The 12,059-nt window shown below is 48.5% G+C and overlaps 1 protein-coding gene across 4 annotated transcripts in view; it reads right to left on the bottom strand.

Moving 5' to 3' along the window:
* Positions 1-12,059, bottom strand: part of LOC102133047 (uncharacterized) — a 697,922-nt gene that overhangs the window by 370,344 nt on the left and 315,519 nt on the right. For all 4 annotated transcript variants that reach the window (XR_012426592.1, XM_065533509.1, XM_065533510.1 and 1 more), the window contains exon 2: positions 6,313-6,433. The gene's annotated coding sequence lies outside the window, so the exon portion shown is untranslated. The remainder of the gene's footprint in view (positions 1-6,312; positions 6,434-12,059) is intronic.

The following is a 12,059-nucleotide window of genomic DNA, read 5'->3' as shown; positions in this document are numbered from 1 at the left end:
GCACTTGTAATTCCAACTACTCGGGAGGCTGAGGTAGGAGAATCGCTAGGACCCTCGGGGCGGAGGTTGCAGTGAGCTGAAAATGCACCATTGCACTCCAGCCTGGACGACAGAACAAGACTCTATCTCACAAAAAAAAAAAAAGGCATAGAGCCACACAAGAAGAATGCCCGTGAAGATGGAGGCGGACGCCGGGGCAATGCTTCTGCAAGGCAGGGAATTCCAAGGCCTGCCAGCAGCATGGAGACTGGAAGGCGCAAGAAGGATCCTCTTCTGCAGGTCCCCACGGGAGCACAGCCCGCCAAGCCCCTGGTCTGGGACTTCTGGCCTCCAGAACTACTGAGACTACAGAGCAGTGCCCAGTCTGTGGTGGTTTGTGACAGCAGCCCCAGGAAACAGACACAACCAGGAATTGTAAAAAGACGAAAACACACAAGTAGCCACAGCCACCAGAGGAAGCAGGAACAGGGTGGGCGGGAGTCCCACTGCAGTGACTCCTGCGACACCATGGGAGTGTCGCCAGGAGGAGACAAGCCACCTGCTACCCTGCCTCGCCTGCTAGAAAAGGTGACTAGGCAGTGGCCCGGGCAGAGGCAAGCAGGACCTGCACCTGAGTGTGCTGACTGGCCAGGCGCCTCATGATGCAGCTGGAGGGAAAGTGCTCAGGTCCCCACCCTGACCAAGTTTTCCAAATTTAATTGTCTTTTCCAACATGAATAACTTCCTCATGGGGCTGCGAGGACAAGGGCCAAGGCAATGGCTGCCCTTTGGTTCTGCAGCCACAGGGTGAGATCTGGATGGATCTGCCCCAGATGGCCAGTGCAGGGTTCACCCTGGAGCACCTCAGCTCTTCAGAGCACGGGGTTCAGATCCAGCAGCACATGGAAACACAAAACATCTTTGTTCCTATGCTAAGAAGATAAATCAGCAACCCAGTCGTACCCCACACCGGCCTCAACTGCTGCCGTTCTGAGTTCGGACTTGCCCTGCCCTCAGATCATTGTAATGTCATGTGGCCTGTGACCTGCTTAGATAACTCATCACACTGAACAAGCTTAGCACAGACTTGAACTTTAGGTTCCAGAGCTGGGTGCAGCCTTGGGTCAAAATTTAAAACTCTTCTGGAAAAGGCCAACCTAGCGAGGCCTTCCTTCTCCAATGTAATATGCTTAGGTAGCTTTTAAACATGCACGTACTTATCTACCTTTCTAATGCAAAGAGACTAACCGAGCATAACAAATTAACCCTCCCCATTAGGGCTTGAACTCCCCAGGGGCCTCATTCATCCTCTGGGCTGCCAAGCTGAACGCTATTCCTGACTAAGGTTTGTGGAATGGAAATGGACCTTCACGGCCTTTGCAGGCACTGTTCATCTAATCAGTTATTAATTGGCTTTAAAAGTGTGAATTGCTTCTGAGAGTAGAGAACCCACTGCTCTCCCAGGACCTGCCTGAACCCAGCTCAGGCAGCGCCTTCTCTAGGAGGGGTAGAAAGAGCTGGATACAGCACACACCTTCCCCTTCCCGCTCTTCAAGGCTGAAGATGTCACCTGCTGTGCCAGGGTTCCCACAGCCTTCAATCTTGAGAAGAAGGATGGTCCAGGCTGGGCTGCTACAGCGTCCCAGCGCCAGCGCCTCTGCACAGCACCTGGCTGCTGCAAAGCTTTGTGGTCCAGTCCCATTTAGACTGCAGAGTGAGATGCTCAGGAGGGAGTCACCGAGCACACCTGGTGCTCCACCAGCAAGGTCAGCACCATCGTCATTACCACCCTGCTAATGTCTCACCTGCAGCCCCGCATGCACCCTGAGACACCTGGCTGCCAAGCCAAGTGTTTCTGATTCATTTGTGCTTCTGATGGAGCCTCGGGCATCAACTGGTGGGAGAAAACCCGCCAGAAAGTCAATGACATCATCTTGCCACGATTCCAGCAGCTCAGACTGCCCCAGTCATCAGCTCATCCGCGTCGTTCTCTCTCCAGAGTCGAGACCATGGTGTAGGTTAGGATTTGCTCCATAACAACCCGTCCCCAAAACAGAGCAGCTGAGAAGGATTTGTTAATTTTTACAAAGATGTGGGCTGACTGGGTGGCCCCTTGGCTGGCCTTGCCTAGGCCAGTTGGGTGGCTGTGTCCAGCTGCATGCCTGGCTGGACTCCTCATGTGGCTGGGATGCCAGGGAAGGTTTCCTGGGAAGAATGGTGCAGAATCAGAGCTCAGCGTTGTGCTGGGCTTGCCCTAGGGAGGGAACAGCGTTCCAGGTAGAGGGGTCCACAGAAGCCGCGGCAGGAGGGCAGTGGGGGCCACCGATCTGCCAGCAGTGAGCGCATACCCCACTGTGAGGCTTGGCCGGCAGTGAGCGCATACCCCACTGTGAGGCTTGGCACCGAGAGCGAGGCAACTCCGTCAGCACCGCCCATGCCCACCGTCCTGTAGGAAAGGACTTAAGGACTGCAGGCTCAACTATGATTTCACCTAAACAGGGTGGGTACATCGGAGCAGTCCAGCGGCACCAGAGCACAGAGTGGAGGGAGCATTTGCCATTGGGTGGATCAGGGACCCCTCATGGGAGAGAAAAATGTTCTCAACAGAAGTCTGTGGAGCTTCTCTTGCACGCCTCACTTGCACAGTCTGCCCATGGCCAGAACACATTCTTCTCCTTTTGTTGATTGCAATATTTTCTCTAAAGTCCAGCCCTCTGGTGGTTTCCCTAAAGACACAGCCTAAATGGGTGCCTGACCCTCATCTGGGCTCTAGGTCCTTCTAACCTCAGTGACCCAGGCAAGGTGGACGCAAGAAAATGACCTCCTGGGTTGATATGTCTGGACGAGAGTGTTTAGCATGAAAGTGAATGCTTGGGGGGAAGGAGTGATGATTCCCTGCATCCCACTGGCTGCCACCCGCTGCCACCTCTCCTGCCAGGACAGGTGGCGGTTTTGCTCATCCTGCTCCTTCTCTGCTGCCATCACTGGACCCCGAGCCCTGGCCCTACGCTGGGCTCCACAGTCCCCTCCTAGCCAGTCTTTCCGTCTGCAACGCCCCCTCCATCTGCCGCACAGCTGCGAAAAATGTCTCCTGGAGGAAGAAAACCTAATGGTGGCCTCCCTGCCTCTCGGCTTTAAAGTACTGGACTTTAAAGGACAATGACATGCGTCACGGAGATCAGTGTGCTGATGGGAGTCGGCTTTTGCTTTCTGTGGGTGCTGTTGCAGATTCCCACAAACGGTGCCTTAGAGCAAGGCAGATTGCTCACCACACGCTTCTAGAGGTGGAAAGTCTTATGGCTCAGATGGTCTCCCTGCTCTGGGTCTCCCCAGGTGGAGATAGAGGCCTGGCAGGCAGGCCGTGACTAAGAACCTCAAGGGGGAATTCGCTTCCAGGCTCACTGGGGTGGCTGGCAGAGTGTAGCCAGTCACCCCAGTGGGTCTGACACCCCATTTCCTTGCTGGCCGCCCTCAGGGGCCATGCTCAGCACCTGCAGCTGCCCACAACCCCGGCCCATGGCCTCCTGCAGCCTCCTAGCCAGGAACAATGGGTCCAGTCCCGACCCTCCTGTCTCTGCACTCCCGTTCTGCCTCTGCCCTCCAGGTGATTGTCAGGGCTCCCGTGCTTCTACTGGGTCCATGGCAGCATCCAGGGGAATGTCCCTATCTTGTACTCCTAACCTTAACCCCAGCTGCAAAGCCACATTTGCCAGGTAACACGACATTTTCACAGGTTCCAGGAATCAGGGCAAAGACATCTTTGGGGGACCCTTCTGTCTACCTCGTTGACAAAGTCATGGGAGCTCTTCCTTCCAGAAGGTGAATCGGGGTTTCCCTGGATTGGGGATTTCGTGAATTTGGCTAAAATCTCTGATACAACCTCATGCATCAGTCAGATAGGCAGCTGGCTGCCACCATGATGGATGGTCAGCATCCCAGAGAGCACCACAGGAAGCCTTGGCTTTGCCCATGGCATGTGTCCACAGGAACTCATTGGGGTGGGGTGGGGTGGGGGGGGCCGCTTACCCCAGGCCGGTGAAGCCGTGGCGTTCCAAGCATGGCCAGCTTCTCCCAGAGGAGAGCAGAGTCCTGGAGGGCCTTGGGCCATAAAGCAAGTCTTCCATGTGGCAGCAACATCGGCCACCTGGCCCACCTTGCCTAAAGTGGCCCAGGCATTGCAGTCCCACCATGTGCCTGGAAGGCAGCAAGGCCTGGAGAGAGGCCACCCCACAGCCAGGAGCTTTGGGCCACCTGCAATGTGCCAGGCACCGGGCATGGTGCTTCACACAGAGTTGCCAATTTAGGAAAAACAATGGACTTTAGTGCCCAGGCTCAAGGTCAGTGCTCAAATCCACCTGCCTTAAAACTCTGCTTTAACATTGTTAGGAGGTTTTCAATTAACACGGGCAACTTTCAGCTCAAAACCAAAAGATAAATACATGCTCTGAGCATGTCGATGCCTTGGAGACTAAAGAAAACTCAACAGTCTTCACCTTTGCTTTCGGAAAGGCTGTGCTGTGTGCGCTGCAGATCTGACTTACTGCAGCGTTCTCCACGAACAAGACAATAAGGACCCATCTGACTTACTGCACATCTCACTCTGCAGTCTAAATGGGACTGGACTTGCGGCAGCCAGGTGCTGTGCAAAGGCACTGGTGCTGGGACGCTGTAGCACCCCAGCCTGGACCATCCTTATTCTCAAGGTTGAAGGCTGTGGGAACCCTTGCACAGCAGGCGACATCTTCAGCCTTGCAGAGAGGGACTTACTGCACAGAGTTCTCCACGAACAGGACAATAAGGACCCATCTCTTTCACTCCCCTTTTCCCTTAAAAAAAAACAGTAACATTAAACAAATGTATCCAGCTCATCTCTCCCTCTCTCCCTCCTTTATCCCTCTTTCTCATTCCCCCTTCAAGGTTAGGTCACCTTCCACACAAGAATATCAGAACAAGCATCTGAGTGAACGGGAAATACAGATAACAAAAATTCACCACAAGGAAGCAGCAGGCTTTAAAGGATGTCCTGTGCATGGTGGAGTCCATGATACGTCCTTTAAAATTACTTTTCCTTTTGCATTAATTATGATGACTTGATCCCAAGCATTTCAAAGAGATAAGTAAAAGCTAAAACTTTGTAAGGCGAAATTATCATTATTTTTAACAGTAAGATTTTCTCCTCTACCTCTCTCTTAATAAATCAATAACTTGCAAAGTAAGGTTAACTATTGTGTCAATTTAGATGGCAATTAGCAGAATACATATACAAAAATTGATATAATTCTTATATATCATCAATGAAAAAGTTGTTCACAATAACCATATCACATGAAGATATACTGAAATAAATGTTATAAAAAATATCTTTATCAAGCAAATATTTACAAAGGAAACAGATATAAAGTAAACAAGCATATCATAATCCTAGATAGTAAAGTCATTATGTATATTGCAAAGATGTCAATTCACCCAAAATTATTTAATAAATTGAATGAAATTCCAATAAGAAGTCAACATAATTTTGCAAACTTAACTAAGTTATATTAAACTGGATATGGAAGTACAAATGAGTAAGAAAAATAATGAAGGGATGTCCTTTGGCTTCATTTGAAAACAAGCTGTATCAGGCCATACCAACTCAGACTTGCGGCACTGACAGGTGATGAGATAGGAGTTCAATGGCAGAGACAGAGAAGCAGAAATAGAACTGAACTATGCATTATTCTTTAATGTAAGAATGTATTTTAAATCAGTGGAGAAAGACTGAATTATTCAATAAATTCTGCTGAAATAATTATTTAACTATACATTTGGGCACTTGTACTCAAATCATGCATAAATATACTCCAGATGAAGAAGAAAATCTTAAACAACTATAGAAAGAAAATGTCATATGTGTAGAGATCCGGTGTGGAGACAGATTTTGTAAACATGACATCAAAGATAAAACACTACGGAAAAATTTGATGGACTTGACAACCTAAAATTTTTATACTTTTTAATATTAAAAAATGGAGGCAAATGACAAATTGGGGAAAAGATTTAAAATATATACAGTACTCAAAGGCTATTAAGTATCTCAATATGTAAAGAGCACTTATAAATCAATAAGAAAAAATATCTCTATGGAAGAATCGTCTATGGATGCAAATAGTTCAGAAAGGCAGACCAATACACAGCCAGTTCCCACAAGAAAGCAGTGCAACCTCACTCACAGTCAAACAAACACAACCTGACACCAGCTACCATTGTTTTAATGGCCAAAACCAGAAAGACTTCAGAAATTCACAATACTCCAATTGTCAAGTGGAAATAAGCATCAAGAATCACACATACCTTGTCCATGAGTGTGTCCATTTGTGTAAAATTTCCGGAGTGCAGATTTCCAACGTGTCTCAGATGCCTCAGAAATGATTACCTCCTTTGGATCCACAATTCTGCTTTATCACTCTTCCCTCTGTGGAAATAATCAGAAATAGATATGAAGGATTTTACTAAGGATAAAAATTATAATTTAAAAAAATTAACCTGGCAGAAAACATTCAACATTCATCAAGAGAATAGTTTAAAATAAATCAACTAAAAATTAATAACCATGCATATTTTTCAAGGACCATTGGATAATATTCAAAATCATTTTAGAGAAGTGCTTAATGATATGGAAAAATTCTCACAATGTAATGCTAAGTGAAAAATGCAGAATACAAGATTTTACATACATTATGATTTTTGTTTTTCCTTAAAACATGCACTTTCCTATAATCCACATGCATTTTTTTCCAATTAGAATGATCATATTTAACATATTTAAAAAAAAAAAAAACTATGAGGAAGACTCTCCAATTGCATTTTGGGTTAGGACGCAGCATATTGAGACATGACTTAGACTGTGAATCTGAACATAGAGGGTTGAACTAGAAGCCCTTTCCCTCTCAATTCCAGGGTGTGGTGGTGGTGGTCCCTCGGGCTCTAGCTGAGCTGATGGGTTACCTCTATCTCCATGAAATGTCTCAGTTACTCAGTGATACGGTCTGGATCTGTGTCCCCACTCAAATCTCATGTCTAATTGTAATCCCCAATGTTGAAGAAGGGGCCTGGTGGGAGGTGATGGGATCATGGGGGCAGGGTTTCCCCTTGCAGTTCTCATGATGCTGAGTGAGTTCTCATGACATTTGGTTGTTTAAAAGCGTGTGGCACCTCCCCCTTCTCTCTCTCCCCCCTGCTCCGGCTATGTGAAGACGTACCTGCTCCCTCTTCACCTTCTACCATGATTAAATTTTCCTGATACCTCCCTAGTCGTGCCTCCTGGACAGACTGCAGAACTGTGAGTCAATTAAACCTCTTTTCTTTATAAACCACTCAGTTTCAGGTATTCCTTTAGAGCAGTGTGAGAATGGATGAGTACACTCAGAGTTCCCGCTCGTTGCAGTGGTGCATGCAATGGTGCCCAGCAAAGTGGAGCAGTGGATGCCCTGCCCTGACATGCCATGCATTACAGTTGAGTTAGGATGAGAAGCTTTGGGCACAGAGGAGCAGGCAAATAATTGAAGGTGAAACATTTGCGAAGCGGCAGTGAAACCAACACAGGACCCTAAAGACCCAGGGGGGCAGGCGGAAACTCCCATTTCACTCGGGAGCACCTGCTGGACGCTGCCTGCAGCTTTCTCAAACTTCTCTGAGTCAAGAATCGCCCACAGTACTATGCCAAGAGCCTTCGTTCAGTTGATCTGGAGGCTTTCTTATACCTGGTTTCCAGAGTCGGGTTCCGAGACGTTTCCACTGCTGTCTTCTCAGGACGTGTTGTATTTATTTGCCCTGCTCCAGCAGCTGTGCTGGTGGGTGTGCTTGATGCAGCCTCTCATCCTGGGCGGTACATTTATTTTCTCATGTGTACTAGTTTAATAATCTGAAAACGATTCCTCTCTCATAGTTTTACATCACATTTTAAAACATTCTGCTTCTGCCTCCTCCGTGTCAACACTGCTTCAGCTCCTTCACCATTTGCTCCGTGGACACTGGGTGCCTGTCCTCAGATCTGAATTCTTAGAGGCCATGTTCTTTCCACCCATGGAGATGTTTTTAATATTTTTGTTTTTGTTGTTGAATAATAGATTGTAGTTTATGCTCCTATCATTCAGTATGCTTATTTTATAACAGAACTTCCTCTTGTTTAAAAAGAATATAAACTGCTTTCAGCACTGTTTTTTAAAATTATTTTGTGTTGTGCTCTGCCACAGTGGAACGGTGGTGGTAGCCGTGGAGGCTGCTATCGCCATCATCCCTTCAATCCTCATCATCCCTTCAATCCCCATCATCCCTTCAATCTCGATCACCCCTTCAATCCCGATCATCCCTTCAATCCCCATCATCCCTTCAATCCCCATCATCCCTTCAATCCCCATCATCCCTTCAATCTCGATCATTCCTTCAATCCCGATCATCCCTTCAATCTTCATCATCTCTTGAATCTCGATCATCCCTTCAATCCCCATTATCCCTTCAATCTCGATCATTCCTTCAATCCTCATCATCCCTTCAATCCTCATCATCCCTTCAATCCTGATCATCCCTTCAGTCCCGATCATCGCTTCAGTTCCCATCAGCCCTTCAATCCTCATCATCCCTTCAATCCTCATCATCCCTTCAATCTCGATCATCGCTTCAATGCTGATGCCCTATTCTTTATCCACACCTTGCCCAGCATCAGTTCTGCTCCTGGGATCTCCATTCTTGTCCTTGGCGCCAGCCCATTGTCACACTATCTTGGTGGCTTTTCATCCAAATGTCCACCTTTCTAGGCTGCTCTACCCCCTTCCTTCAGCTGAGAAAGACAGTTGGTCAGCATGGGCAGCCACCCCTGGGCGTGGTGTTCATGGCAGAACTCATTTTCTCCTGGGAGAGGGAGGACTAGACTGGCCCCTTCACTCACCTCTTTTGTTTCTAATTCTCTCCCTCTGGGCTCAACCCTGCATACTGAAATCCCACTCCCATCCTGCCCTGGTCATTCCAAGATCTATCACTCAACAAATAATGAGTCAGGTCCACTCTGCACCAGGCTGGGGCCAGGCACTGGGCTTCAACACAGAACAGAGTGAGCTTCCCTGCCCCCCAGCAGTCCCCTTCCACTGTGGGGGCCAGTGGCTCCCTATGCCTTGTCCTGGGCCTGTACCGGGGATTTAGACCCAGAGCCCCCTGTGCCACTTTCCTGAGTGGAACCTCCATGCATGGACCCTCCTCCAGGTTTGGCCCCCACTTCACTCCTCAGGTGCTTCAGGGGGGCTCAGGCCAGCGTGGGCTCCACCCAACACCGGGAAAAAGCTCCATTTTCATGTTTAAATCTGGTAAAAAATAGTACAGCCAAACTTCTATCATGTTTAGAAAACTGGTGGAACAAATACCCCCATGTTATACTTCTTAGAAGAATCTGGCATTTGTGGCTGGCCACACTCACCACACTGATGGGGACTATGTGTGTGTGAACCCTGCTCTGTCGCTGCCATTGATGGGGACTGTGTGTGTGAAGCCTGCTCTGTCGCTGCCATTGATGGGGACTGTGTGTGTGAAGCCTGCTCTGTCGCTGCCATTGATGGGGACTGTGTGTGTGAAGCCTGCTCCATCACTGCCATTGATGGGGACAGTGTGTGTGTGAAGCCTGCTCCGTCACTTCCTTTCTCCTATTTCCCTTCCAGCCCTTTTCACTCATTTTAAAATAATGGCAGGACAGTGCAACAAATATGCAGAAAGGGAGAAGAGAAAACAGAGGAAAATACTTATGGAAGTCAGAATAAATATGGAAGTGACTTTGGGGAGCGTCGCCACCTGTGTTTCTTCTTCCCTGCAGAAGTGTGACCTCTCTCTCCCCGCTCAAGACCATCTGTTTCCTAATTATCAACAGGTGGGCTTACAGCTATATTCAGAAAGCAACACCTCTCCCAACTGCAATCTTCTCCCCGGAATGCCAAAACCTATTGTATTTTCCCTGGGAAGAAAAAAAAATGTCTATTTCTCACAGACTGTGCTAAACCTGCCCTGGTGAATTCAGCTGAGGTCCCCACTGTGGACCAGGAGCAGGATGCAGTGTAGACATCAGAGCACTGCAGGGTCTCTCGTAGCCTTCATGGAAAGAGAAGCCCCAGAAGGACAGGCCCATGCAGCTGTTTGCCCAAAGCAGCTCTGATCGCACGTGGGCAGGGTAACACCTAGTCATCCCTGGTCTTCATGAAGACCCTCAAGTTGAAACCTCAGACCTCTCGCACATATGCCCCCTTCTAAGCAACCAGAAAGAGTCCTGGCTATTTTATATTAATATTTCATTGTGTTTTTCCTTAATGGGGACTAGATTGTATAAGCTTTAGCCCTCCCCAGAAACCTTGATTCACCTCTAGTTGTGAGATTCAAGGAATAATGGAATAAACACAAGTTGGGGTTTAGGCAAGAACTTGAGACCTGCCCTTCATAAATTTCCTCACCCAACCATGAGTCCAGTACACAGTGCTGTCCTCCAACACACCTGAGTGGGCCATGGTGCAGTTCAATACCAGGAAAAGTTAAAGAGAAATGACTGCCATTTAAACACATTTTTAAATTTCTATACTACATCATCTATTAACCACATATCTCATAAGTTACAGAGAAGTAGCAGGGTCCTGGTGCCAGACAAGACCATGACATCCTGCTCTTACCATCCTTCTTCCTATGCAGGAGACGAGGGGCTGGACGTGCTCCTTAACTTAACTGATGCCTCGATATCCCTAAAAGGTATCCTTTATCCCTCATCCTGCGATTGTGGAATGAAAGCATACATCAATGAGCAGCACGGAATTACTTTCATCCCTAACACCAAGTGGCCAAAGGCAAACCAGTCTGAAAATGGATGAAGGCACCGACGGGAAGCAAGGAGCTCTGGTTGTAGCTTTACAGGTTTTCACAAGCTAAGGTACAAAACTGTTTGTATTGTATTCTCTCTCTCTCTCTCTCTCTCTCTCTCTCTCTCTCTCCCCCCCCCCTTCTCTCTCACTTCTTCATTTTATTCTGAAGAAAATAGAGAAAGAGCCCATGAGGCAGGGCTCAAGGCCTCAATTCTGTGCTTTGTTTCAGTAACTTGCCTAGTCTGGGGAAGCCAAGCAGTGCAGACACAGGGCAGGGAAGCAGACGTGGCACGCACCCCCCACTGTCAGCCCCCAGAAGGAGCCACGCTCAGGAATAGGAACCCTGGAGGCAGAGCACCTAACCATAGAGAGCCCCGTGAGGTGTTTCCATACACTGAGAACTCTATTACTTCTCGTGTTTCTAAATGAAGGCAGCCATACCTGCTGGGTGATAGGTGTGAATGGCTCACCATGCCTGCTGGGTGATAGGTGTGAATGGCTCACCATGCCTGCTGGGTGATAGGTGTGAATGGCAGCCATCCCTGCTGGGTGATAGGTGTGAATGGCAGCCATGCCTGCTGGGTGATAGGTGTGAACAGCTCACCATGTCTTCTGGGTGATAGGTGTGAACGGCAGCCATGCCTGCTGGGTGATAGGTGTGAACAGCTCACCATGCCTGCTGGGTGATAGTTGTGAATGGCTCACCATGCCTGCTGGGTGATAGGTGTGAATGGCAGCCATGCCTGCTGGGTGATAGGTGTGAATGGCAGCCATGCCTGCTGGGTGATAGGTGTGAACGGCTCACCATGCCTGCGGGTGATAGGTGTGAACGGCAGCCATGCCTGCTGGGTGATAGGTGTGAACGGCAGCCATGCCTGCTGGGTGATAGGTGTGAACGGCAGCCATGCCTGCTGGGTGATAGGTGTGAACGGCAGCCATGCCTGCTGGGTGATAGGTGTGAACGGCAGCCATGCCTGCTGGGTGATAGGTGTGAACGGCTCGCTCAGGCTTGTACCAGAGATAACAGCTCTGTTCCTGTGAACACCTGTGTGGTCTCAGGCATTTGGTTGAGATCCTCGCATTGTTTCACTCCATCCCACAACAGCCAGTCAATACACGTGGTCCATTCCAAATGAGCAAACTGAGGTTTGGAGAGGTGAGGAAGCCGTTTGGCACCAGCAAGCAGTAGAATTAGAACTCAGATCTGCCCAACAC

Source organism: Macaca fascicularis, chromosome 17, assembly GCF_037993035.2.
Source record: "Macaca fascicularis isolate 582-1 chromosome 17, T2T-MFA8v1.1".
NCBI lineage: Eukaryota > Metazoa > Chordata > Mammalia > Primates > Cercopithecidae > Macaca > Macaca fascicularis.
This window is presented reverse-complemented; position numbering and strand designations above follow the sequence as displayed.